The sequence below is a fragment of the Lissotriton vulgaris genome, chromosome 3_2, assembly GCF_964263255.1.
Source record: "Lissotriton vulgaris chromosome 3_2, aLisVul1.2, whole genome shotgun sequence".
Classification (NCBI taxonomy): Eukaryota; Metazoa; Chordata; class Amphibia; order Caudata; family Salamandridae; genus Lissotriton; species Lissotriton vulgaris.
Window position 1 is genome coordinate 14,100,736 of NC_141690.1, and position 12,499 is coordinate 14,113,234.

Here is a 12,499-nt window from a genome sequence, read left to right on the forward strand (position 1 = left end):
GGAGAAAGTTTACACTTCCAGAAGTCAGAAAATTGAGGGGTTACAGTTCAAGAATAAAGGTGCTTAGTTAGTTTAGGGTGTAGAGTACAGTGGTGACAGAGGCTCAAGTTGGGAAATTGTGGGGGAGGGATATTTAGGAGTGCGGGTAGGAAAAACATTAGTTGTTATTGATGTATAGTCAGGCACTTAGTTTTGTAAGGCAATTGACCCAGGCTATGTTATGCTTTTGTGATGTGCACATGTTCTAATAAAGCAGTATTTTTCACACAACACGTTGCAGTGGTCTGTGCAGTAGCCTTGCGCCCAAGTGGAAGCAACACAATTACTGCAGGAAAGACAAGGCAGTAGGGAAAGCTGGTGGGGACAAAGTGGGTCCACAGAGGAAGTCATCTGAACAAAGAAAGGAAATGGACAAAGCATAAACAAGAAAACAATATCTATTAGACTGACTTAAAAAGATCAATGGTTTGCAGTATCTATGGATCTTTTGCGCTATTTTCATGTAAAACCTCTGCCCATATATTCAGGGAATTCCACAGCAGATAAGAGGTGCGAGGACCCGCCAGCCTGCCCTTTGCCTTGTATTCAGACTTGCTTTGATTTTCTTTGTATATTTTCCCTGTTTCACTGCAACAGGTGGTTTTGTTTTTACTTTTTTGTGTCAAAATTGTCTGTGTCTTTTTTCAGTGAAATCCCTTAAACCACCGTGGACACTTTATCTCCGGAGGGCTTCTTCAACTGCAATGTGATGCCAGACCTACCGAGAGGTTGCCTCAATATACAAAAACATTCTCTCTGGAAAACCACTCATCTGCCAAACATATTACAATATGCAGTGTGAAGTCGTTAGTTAAACCTTATCGCTGGACGCCATTACCCATAGATATTAAATGCAGGCCCTCTCGACATCCAACCTTCCTTTGCTTCTGCCTGCACCTGGGTAAATGATTTGTATGTTCACTTCCATGACCCTGTTACCACCCAGATGATAGCATGTGATGACATCTTTCCAGCAGACGTCAATCTCTGCTGGTGGACCAACACATCTCGGCTCGTATGTACACCACTCCTTCCTCAGAACTAGCGACCAAGAGAAACACTGGAAAGCGCTCAAACATGAACACAAATTGGAACAAATCAGTATCAATACTATTGTCACTTACTTCTAATTTCATTCTGGACCTCATAATGTTCAAACGCTACTGTGCCAATAAATAGGACATCCGTATCATAGTCGGCTGGTAAGACCAACTTCAAATTCTATTTACCTTCACTTTTGAAAGAACAAAAGTGCCAACAGGTCTAAATTAGGAAAGCATGAACTTGGATAATATTATCAACCTGATTTATCCTGTCTCACCCTAGCAGACATCAATAACCACATTAATTGTCTAGCCTCCTACTACCACAACATGATGACTGAGAAAGTCAACAACTTAGCGCCACTTGACATAAAAAGGTAAATGCAGAAATGAATCCGCTTCCTGGTATTCTGCAGAACGAAAGAAGAAAGGAATACAGTCAAAATTTAAATGGGCCACAGCAGACATCCTACTGTGACTCCGTCAGATAAGAGCTACTCACAAGAACAATATCAGACAAGCCAAAAGATTTACACCAAACGACCCAAAACAAGCCAGCAAACAACAGCACAAAGAAACTCTATGAGACAGGAAGGACAGCTTTAACCCATTCCCAAACAACAGTGCTTCAACCAGTGCATAAATGGCAGCCATTATGCGTGCTTCCCTAGCAAGGCCAATTGCCAACAGTGCAGAATCTGCCTTGAGCAAATCATTAATGTCTTACTAAACATGACGAACCATCTGCAAAAACATGATAGATCTAACTTCACCAAAAAGAAATCCACTGGCAAACAGGGTGAATCGAACAGTTACTGCTCCATCTCTAGTCTTTCATTCGAGGTCAAAGTCATCAAAAATTGACTCCTTACTCAGAAACAATCACCATTAAGAGATGCAATTTTACGCTCAAAAAAGATGTCTGCCTCCTTAGTGTTCTAGAATCAGGTGCCTTCCACATGGCGAGTCACACAATGTTACTATGTTGTCTAAAAACTCAAAACAGAATGGAAAAGGTTCATTTCGTTGCCCAAAATCAACTAAATTTAACCAAAACAGCTGATCCCTGTTCTTTCCTTTAACTTAGACTCTACAGACTTCAATGGATGAATATCTTCACACCGGTATACAAATACTGCATGGCATCTTTGGGAACGCTAGCGAGAAGTATGCATTTATCAACTCACCATTACATACAGACCAACCCACTGTCACTGAAAGCTATAGAAGCATGGGTGTCTCACCACTATCCACATCTAAATCTCCGAAAAACAATATTTGCTTCTAGTGCGCCTTCGTCAGATATGTCCAACTAGATTTCACTCACAGCACTCTCTTTAGAACTGGTGTCACATATAAGAGTATCCAAGTCGGATGAATAAGCTCAAAATCTCTTTGTTTACTTAAAAAAAACAGACACATTTACATGGAATGCTGATCTTTGCACTCTCATTCAGGTATCTTGTCTAGACTGTGTAAATGTGTTCGCTCTGGCCTTCTTACAACAAGATTTGCATTGATAAAAAGTGTTCATTATATGACCCTCAAGAAGGGTCTCAAACTTTCACAATTAGGACCACATCTCCCCAATCCGACCCATCCTGCACTAACTTCAGATCCAGGTTTAGTCTCTCTATCGACCTGTCTGCATTATAAGCAAAGCCGTTCAACACAAAACCCCCAGCACCAAGGTGAAGAGTCTATAGTCCCAAGATTATCCTGCGGACGGTATACAAAGCAGGATTTATATGTAGAACTATGGACCATCGAAGACATTAGACTGTCGACCACTCCATCTCTGGCCGCATCTCACAGACCACTCGTGGTCAAGAAAGCCCCACCTGAGGCTTCTCATAATGTTTCAAAAAGTACTGAAACCCATCTTCTTTATAAATACTTACAAATAAGCACTGCCTTTGTTCTTCCTCTCTGTCCTTCAGTCAGCTATGGACTCCTTGGAGTGTTTTGTCAAGTGTAGTGCTTTCAGTGTTGTGCTTTCTAGTGGTGAGCTGGAATGATTCTTACATGAATTTACTAGTTCTACATCATCATATTTTCCTTCTCCTGTTCCTAACGTTTCAGACACCTCAAACACATTTCCGAGGGGCCATCACACCCGCATGATTGAATGAACCTTTGAGAATCCAGTTGCTGCTTAACTGGTCCTATATGTCTAATTTTACTGTTTCTTGGAAAAATGTTGTGCCGTTCCAGCTCGTTTCCATACGTTTTACTGACCCCCCGATGGAAGTTGTATTTTTTTTTATACCTCAATGCTATATTGACATCTTGCGTTATTGATCTGCCATGAAATATAGATTACGGCGCTTTGACTTTTGCCGACTGGGTGGCAGGTGCTAAAAAATACTAAGCTACATTAAAGGTGGTCTGATATAGTTTAATTCCCTTAATGCCGATCTGAAATTGCTATTCAACAGATGGATGGCACTGGTGACTTTGAACTGACTACATTCACAATAAATGACCTTAAAATATAGTTACAATATAAGTAATTTACTTGATAATGTAACATGTTGATGGAATGTTTGGACAAAGAAAAAGTGACCTAAGATTGGCGCTCCCCAAAAATAATTCACCTATTTATTAAGACATAAACAGCACCCAGTGCCAGAAATAAAGTGCAGTAATCACAGCGGAATTTCCGTCACTTTAAATGGCATTTTGTTTTATGCTGCGGCATTCTTCACTTTTCCAGTGGACAGTAGTAAGCAGATGTACAGCTGTCAGTTTACCCAAGAATAAAACATGTATCTAGCTAATCAAGAAGCTGGCCATTGAACATAAGGAATAGCGAAGGATTTAAAAGGAGAGAACCACTGTTCAAAACCATATTCAAATATTATTTTCTTGTTCTGCATATTTTACCAAAATCATACCAGACTCGAAGAATAAGGAAGCAGTTATTTTGAAATACAATAATAAGCGATGGGTTGAGAATTATTTAACAATTCTACTGATTGAAAAGCATTTTAAATGTTTGTGAAATTAAACTGAGACTTCAGCTGTCAGTTTCTTTTATCCGAGAAAATAAACCGAGTTTTACTGCACGCACTGATCGCAGCCAATCTTTTCTGGCACAAATTTAGCATCACCAATGGCAGGTTGGACCAATGCCTCGCAATGTCGAAGGTCAGTGTGTTACTGTTGCAGGGTAGTTGGGTAGGGTGGTTAGGGGCCTGCATGGACCTCTATAGTTGGCCGTGGTTGTGTTTGACAAGTGTCGTGGGCACCCAGGGATCCTCTGGACAACGTTACCCTCAAAGGGGCAACCAGGTTCTACCATAGGCTAGGTTTACGTAGGGTTAGCACACACTGGTCATAAAGGCCCCAACACGCACAGTGCCCCAACAGTGGGGAAGAAGCACAGAGTAGGACTGGATGCACTAGAATAGATGGTATAGTGTGAGAAAGAGAGAGAGGAAATGGAGTGGCGAGAGAGAAGGGCACAGTCTGAAAGCGGCTGCACAGACTGTGAGACTAAATCAATGATGAAAACCATTTCTAAAGTGCAAACTGACCACCAGGCATGATTGTGGTAGGACCATAGGTCACAGCAAGAAGGGGTGGATCAACAGAATAGGAGTGTTTTAAAGGTTTGTATGGAAGGCGGTGTGATTGGTGAGGAGATATTGATATTGAGGTGGGGGTGATAGGGCGTGAATTCTGCAACTGAGGTGCGAGCGCCAAGAAAGAATAATTGGGGCACATGAGAACACTTATCGGAGGAAAATTATGGGGAGCTGCTGGGTTTTTTAGTGCAAAAAACTAGTAGGGACTTAGGGAATGAGCCAATCTTGAAGAAAGGAAGGACCATTGAATAGTTTTGCTATGACCGGCTCTGGATCATAGCGCTTGCAGGCTGATTGGGGTTTTTGGAATTCACACTGTGACCCTAAAGTTCCAAAAACATGTGAAAGCTGTTACTGAATATGTGTGTCCTCATTAGCACTACAGTGTCCCAGATTACGCTATTTGACCTATTTTAGCAGAATCAGAGTAATACTTAGTATGGTGAAACACACACCTCTGCTATACCCGCAGCACTTACAATGGGGAACAAGGCTCGAGTGGCCTAAAAACACAGACACTGCATTGCTGGTGATCTGCTTTATGCATGACTGCTTGTTTTATTGCAGAATGGACGAGGGCTGGTGGTTCTTAAGACGAGCTTTTAAGGGAAGATGATAGGTTTACAGAGAAATCAGGACTATTTACAAGAGGGATGCGCCTCTGAAAAGCTGAGGGGTCATTGCTGACTAGGTAAGTGCTAGTTACAGCCACAAGAGGTTGCCTCTCATTCTCACCTCCTAAAGTGTGGCCGAGGATGCGTCGAACAGTAAATGGCCTCCCAGTGCATTATACGCCTGGTATCCACCCCCTCAGCATATGTTTTCCGTCAGGAAGATTCAGATGCATCTTCTGTTGTAGGGTAATCCCTTCCATTAACTTTAAGAGGTAAGATTGCCATTGATACTGTGTGACATCATTTGACTGTTCAATCAAACTTTAGCTCCCAGCTACCAGAACTCAGTCATGTCTTGTTTTTAAAACTTCAAACATAAGTTCCCATGTTTATGTCTGGCTTAACAGCGCATCTATCACCAGACCTTATGTTGTTTTTAAGTACATCACATGATTATGCACAAGTATGCTTCCACTTTTTGCCTTGTGGGGAAGCTTTTGCACAATATAGCAGGACTAAGTCAGTTATAGTGGCAAGCCAATGATCAGGCTATAGACGTGATAAATATCATGAAAAGTTAAGATAAAGCTAGTCGGCCCGGTGTGTTTATTGTGGAAAGCATATGTTAAAGTCAACAGGCATTAAAGGGTGGATTGCTAATACTCCACAATAAAACCCACAGCAATTTTGTTTTATGAAATCGCTCAAACTACAATATTAGGCAAAGGTTTTGGTGTTGGTTACCCTCCCTGGCAAACCGTAGGTGTAGAAGATTTGGACTGGGATCCATGTTAGGCACTTTTAGGAGGGCCAGTATTTTTGTATACATTTGGAATTTTATGACTGCAGGCCTGATGATTGCCTTGCGGGAAACCTTGCAACCTATACAGGAGGCTTGTAGGAAGCTGGCTCTGTATATATGATCCCAAAGTAAGGTATAGTGTGCGCAGAAGTCTGGGAGTGCCCAGAGGTATATCAGAGGCTAAATTAGGTAACTACTTACAGCTCTCTTTATTGTAGTGTGGGCGAGCAGTTAGGCTTATCCAGAGGGTGTGTTAAGCATTGATTCCATTCACTAAATCATGACTGATAGCACACATCCAGAGACTGAATCCAGACCAATGAGGTAAGAATAAAAAAAGGTACACTTATGTTTTATTTTTAGAACCAAGCAGGATTTGGCACAGGTAAGTAAAATATACTGTCAAATGCAAGACTTTACAAGGAAATTCAGTTGTGGTTGAATATGCAATCATAACAGGTTTGTACTGGCTTCAGAAACAGTTCAAATTACGCAGTAATTACTTTTGGAGTACTTTTGGATTACTTTTAGATTACATCAACTGCTTGGTGTGGTATGCCTTAGATACCACACCGGGGATCTCACAATACAAAATAAGTAAGACTTTTGAAGGTTTGCAGTTTAGTTACTCGACATAATTTTTAGGAACAAAACTCGTAACATTGGTTCCTATGGGAGACAAGGGAGTAACCGTTCTCAGGTAAGTAAACGACTCACGGGTTGGAGTTTTGGGGGTTGGGACCAAAGTTCCCTAAGGTCTAAGTAGGGACTCAATTTGCACCACCAGTGGAACTGGGGCAGCCAGGTTCAGAGTGAAGAGGCCCAATGTTAGCCAATGGGGCTAGAGGCACTTTCGTGGGGGGCTGCCCATGGGCAGGCCACTCGTTCTTGCGGAGCCAAGTTCCTATGGTTAAGGTCAGGGCAATTGGGGTTGGCACCAAGTCCACACCACCAGCTGCGCAGGGGCGGCAGGGTGCTGAGGAGGGATCGGGAGCCCAATGCAATCCTATGGAGGTTGCGGTTTTGAATTTTAGCAGCAGGCTCGATCCAGGAAGTCTTCCAGGAAGAAACAACAGCTGGGCAGGTAAGTTGGAGGACTCGGGATGTAGGTGCTCCTCTGGTCCTCTTCTTCAGGACACAGGGCACAGGGGGCCGGAGGCAGAGGTGCCTTTTGAGGCCAGATTTCACCTTCGCAGGCCACTCATGGTTGGGGGGGGGGGGGTCTTTGTGCAGAGGCTGCAGGTGACGTCGGGAGGTCCTGGAGGGGACAACCCACGGTGGACTTAGACTCTGGAGCGCTGGGGGACCTCACTGCGACAGGTGAGCCACTTGGACTCGGGCCATACGCAATGGGTGCAGTGGTGGTACCAGGCATCTGGTTTCTTCATCCTCCGCAGGTTCAGAGCTTTTCATTGTAATTTCTTTTGAACTGAGCCGCTGTTCGCAGGAGATCGGGTTGAAGGCAGTCAGTCCTCCCAAGGGTTCTGGAGGTCACTGGCTGCAGGACAAATCAACTTTTGGTGCAGGCTCTCCGCAAACTGCAGACAGGCCGGTAGGGCTGGGGCCAAGTCAGTTTTTCTCTCTAGTCTCCTCTGCTGTGCCACTTCTTTCGTCCTTCTTCTTTGTAGGTTGCAGGGATCGGAGGAGGCTCCTAAATACTAAATTTAGGGGTGTTTACGGGGGGGGGGCACTTGGGGTCCCTTCTTTGGGGTGGATACACTCCCTATTATGCCACCCAGTTTGAGGGGGGCCTGAGTCTCTCTCTAATTGCTGTGTCCCCTCATCTTCAAGATGGAGGGTACTGACATGTTTGCTTCACCTCGTCTCCCCCACCTGAGGGGCGGGGTTGGCAAAGGTGGCCACGCCTCTCCTCCTAACTAGGTTTTCCTGTGGATTATCCTGCCCAAAGTGGGGGTAAGAACCAGTAGAAGCCAGTTGCTGGGGGCAGCGAAAGGCAGGGACAGCTTACAAAGGTGCCAGGCCTTTGAAGCTTCCGCTTTGTGGACCCAGCCCATTATGGAGGAGGAGGTATGACACCTATGCACAGGATGGGCTTTGTTTCTGAACCCAGAGAGCGAAGGCTCTCTACCCAGGGGTCCAATAACATGTCTAGTGGTGGCAAATGGCGGGCAGGCATTCTGAGCCACACCCAGTCTGACCGTTTTTCAGGGGACATCTTCCTTTGTGTGCATTTTACATTAAACCCAACACTGGCATCAGTGTGGATTTAATGTGCTGAGATGTTTGCTACCACACTTCACAGATTTCAGTAAAGCCATTATGGAGCTGTGGAGTTTGGAATGACTCTCCACTTTCCGCTGCATCAAAACACGCAGCCTGCAATGGCAGTGTGTGGGAGTTAGGGTACAGGGCCCCTAAGGGTGGCACAATAGGTGCTGCAGCCTTTAGAGGCCTTCCTTGTTCACAGTGACCTTGGTACCCATGCTACCTTTTACAAGGGGCTTACCTGTGGCCAGAGAGGTGCCAATTGTGGGTACAAAGGTACAATATTGAGAAAGAACACAGGTCCTGGGAACAGGATTGGCAGGTAACCAGGGCACATCAAGTCAAAGTGCATCAGAAACCTGCCAAAAAGTGGGGAGGTTACTGCAAAAGAAACCCAATTTCCTACAATGCCCGAGTAGGTTTATGGTGACAGGCCAATGACAAGGCTAGAGGCCACGTTTATTATGAAAGATTAGGACAAAGGCAGCCACATGGTATAAACAACAAAAATCCTGTTGGTAAATAAACTAACTGTTACCCAGATCCTGAAGTTTACTGGGTCACCCCATTAGAAAGTAATAGGTTCTTATTGTGGCAGGCATTTTTAATGGTAGATTGTTACCACATTGTGTTACAGGTTGTAGATAGAGGTGGGTGAGCTCCTGAAAGCTCTAGCCAGGCTCGAGAAAAATGCTTGGCTGTGACTCAGCTCGAGCTCCCCTGGGACCTTGAGCTCAAACTGTTCTGAGTTTTAAGCAGCTTCTGCCTGCCACCAACACTCGAACCTCAATCACAAGGAGTTCAAAACGAAGCAGCGACCTTTGTTGTACAAAAAAGGAGAGCGAAAGAGAAATCATCTAGTGGTCCAATTTCACAATGTGAAACCAGAAAACCTGGATCAATCCCAGCTTCCTCGCCTGACCAAATCGTGTGATTAAAGGCACATTTGTCTTCATTGTCATATATGAGAGCACCTTCAAATACAGGAACGTCCGCCGTAAAAACACCTGTTTAGTTTGATTTAATAGACAGTAATGTTGCTTCGTGCATAATAAGAATCCATGCCATACATATGGTATAGGTGACAACTGACTGGTCTTAATTCACTAGTGGCATTGTTGTCTTCGGCGGAGGCATACATTTTCACTGTAGTGATGTAATCTGGTGTACTAAGGTGAAACGCTCTGCATGTTAAATACATCCACTTTTTTAATGTTGTTGAGATTCCAGCATATTTTTACATGATAACTGGTGCTTGATTTACATGCTTGAATATTTTCCAGGCTCGGCTCGTCCACAGACTGTTAGAGCAGCCAGACCTTTGGCTTAGCTCTCCCTTTTAATGTTTTGGCTCGCCCACCTCTGGCTGTAGAGAGGTATTTTGTTACATGAAATCTTTCAGAGTACCATAGTAACTTACTCTGACAAATCCTGAGGGGTAAAAACATTTCACAGTGATAATCCTTACAAGGGCATTAAAGAAAGGGATGCATATTGTTTTCTCAACTGTAATTTTGTACATATTTTGTCATTTTATTATTGTACACCTGATGCTCACTGTGATAATCCATATGAAAATGAAAGGTGGTGTGGCACACCCTGGTTTTGAGAGGATATTGTAGCAAACGTATTCGTTGGAAACAGATTCAATGGTTTCTGGGCGCCGCAGGGGTCGTCTCTTCTGGCTAAGTAAAGACGCGAAGAATTGTAAGCTGAACTAAACTGAATCACCGTAATGTTGATACCTAAGTCTATATGTTGACCAATATATGACTTCCATGGATTAAAGATTTACCTTGATGAACTTTCTACATTGATTGAACTTTATTACTGTTGAACAATTTTGAGGTAGTCACCTCATTTGGAGCACCACAGGATTTAGGGTGGGAAGCCCCCACTCTCCCCTGCCACTTGTTTATAATCCATATGAAGGCATTTTGAGCGGGGCGGTAAATTGTTTTGCCAACTATAATTTTGTACATATTTTTTATATTATTACTGTTTTTCTAATTGTGGAACAGCATAATGGTTACTAGTTTATGCACACTTCAGTAGGCCTGTGTTGGTTAAGGTATCAAGCCAAAGGCAAAGGCTCTAGCCACTGGTACTCACAAACATGTTTACCAGGGCCACAAAGTACGGTCTCTGGTGTGCCCGAGTGCTGCATTGATGCTAGCAGGGTGGGAGTGGGGCTTTGCTGGAGGGGGGCAAAGTTGGCATTGTGGAAGCAAAGCATGTACATTGTCAGTGAGTCGTGGAGCTATTTTGAGGTTTTCATTCCATACTGCCCTGTAAATTAAGCATGTAGTCTCTAGAAGAGTCATAGGTACGCCTTATCTTGTTGCTAGCACTGCCTTGGGAGAGTTAAGTGTACAAAAGAGGTAACTCCTTTATTGATTGCAATTTTAAAAAAAAATCACAATGTGAAACCAGAAAACCTAGAATCAATCCCGGCTTCACCACCTAGCCAAACTGTATAAACCTTGGCAATTGTTTTATTTCACTTTGCTTTCTTTTTCCTCATTAACACATGTAAGTCCACCTTGAAATGCATGTGCGCTGTACAAAAACCTCTCTTGTGCTTCTTTTACGAAACTATAATGTTGTCCATGTATATCAAAAACCCAGGCCACCCAGAGGGTACGACGTGACAACTGACTTGCCTCTAAGTTGACTAATCGCATTGTTGTAGGGTGGGAGTCTGCATGAATGTTCATTTTTTAAAACTATCACTTTAAAAATTAATAAATAAATAATTTGATGTACTAAAGGCAGAACGCCTCTGGGTGTTAATGAAATATACTTTTTATGATTTTGAGGAGAATTTGTCATTTTTTTTAACGTTTGCTGCAAGATGTCTTAAAAAAGAATGCGTTTCTAAAGTTAGGTGCTGCAGCATACCATATTTGCTTCTTTTCTTTTACTTCAGTTAGCATATACAGACGTCCCGGTTTCTTTAATGTTGCTGAATGTTACTTCTCTCTCAAGTAAAATGCAGCTCAGTGCGCTCTGGTTCAGCAATGGGCAGCAGGTGAAGGTCAAAAAGGGCCTCATGCGCCCCATGGGCCATATTTTGAGTATCACTACTATAGAAACTATTGGTTAATTGGAAAGTGGCAGATTCCATATGTTGACTTGTTTATAATGAAAATGTATGACAACAACAGTAGACTTGACTTACTTATTGAGAAATGCTTGCGTTTCAAGCAATAGGCTTTTATGGGTAGATGGTTCTTACACTGCTAAAGCCTATATTCAGGTATTTTGGAAATGGAATCTCATAGATGACCATAGTAGACAAGGGTTTTGGTGTTGGGGACCTACACAAACATATTGTGGGGATACAAATGTAATTTTGTACATGTTTAATTGTATTATTGTACACCTCATGCTTATCTTGTGGGACAGCCTATGCTCAATACAGTGGTAGGACTTGGTTATCGTGATGATATATGATCCAGACCAGTTTGGTTCATAGAGAAAAATGTGTCAGTCTATTTATAATGAAAGGTTATGTCATAAGCAGTAGGCCTCATGTATGTATTATGAAATGTATAGACTAAATCTAGGCCTTTAAAGGTGGATTGTTACTGCACCTTGTTAAAGCTTACAGCCATGCATTTTTAGATTAATTACATTTGTAGGGAAGAACTTTGTTGCTGACCACCCACTTTGACAAACTGTAGGGGTAAAAGATTTATAATGTAATACTACTTGCTGGAGTCTCTTTGGAAGGCTTAACAGGATTAGCTATCTGTCAGAATCTTGTCAAAAATATTCATAAAAAATACAAATATACCTATATACACTCATATATGACTGAAGCAGCACTCTGTTTTCATGCATGATAGCATAAAGCATGGGGCAATGGACCAGCCACTTCAGTCACTAGCTCTACCCCCGGATAAAGGATGACACTTGTCTGATCACATGTGCATGTCTACCTGAAAATGAGTGACTTGTTGTTTTCCATCTTCTTTTTTCATAAATTCAATTTTATGTCTTTCCTTCTCTTTTTCTTATCATTTTAGTGCATACTATAGTTCCCCAGGCAGTGCTAAAAGACAGCTTGCTTACTGCTCATTTTATCAGCATTGCTCCATACCCCATATGGTCACTGCTTCTAGAACTTTAAAAACAACTGAACACTGTGTAAAATTCCAATGCAAGATGCCCTCTGGTTAC

At 42.7% G+C, this 12,499-nt stretch overlaps 1 protein-coding gene across 1 annotated transcript in view; it reads right to left on the reverse strand.

The window, feature by feature from the left end:
• Positions 1–12,499, reverse strand: part of FAM114A1 (family with sequence similarity 114 member A1) — a 226,055-nt gene that overhangs the window by 207,459 nt on the left and 6,097 nt on the right. The window lies entirely within an intron of this gene.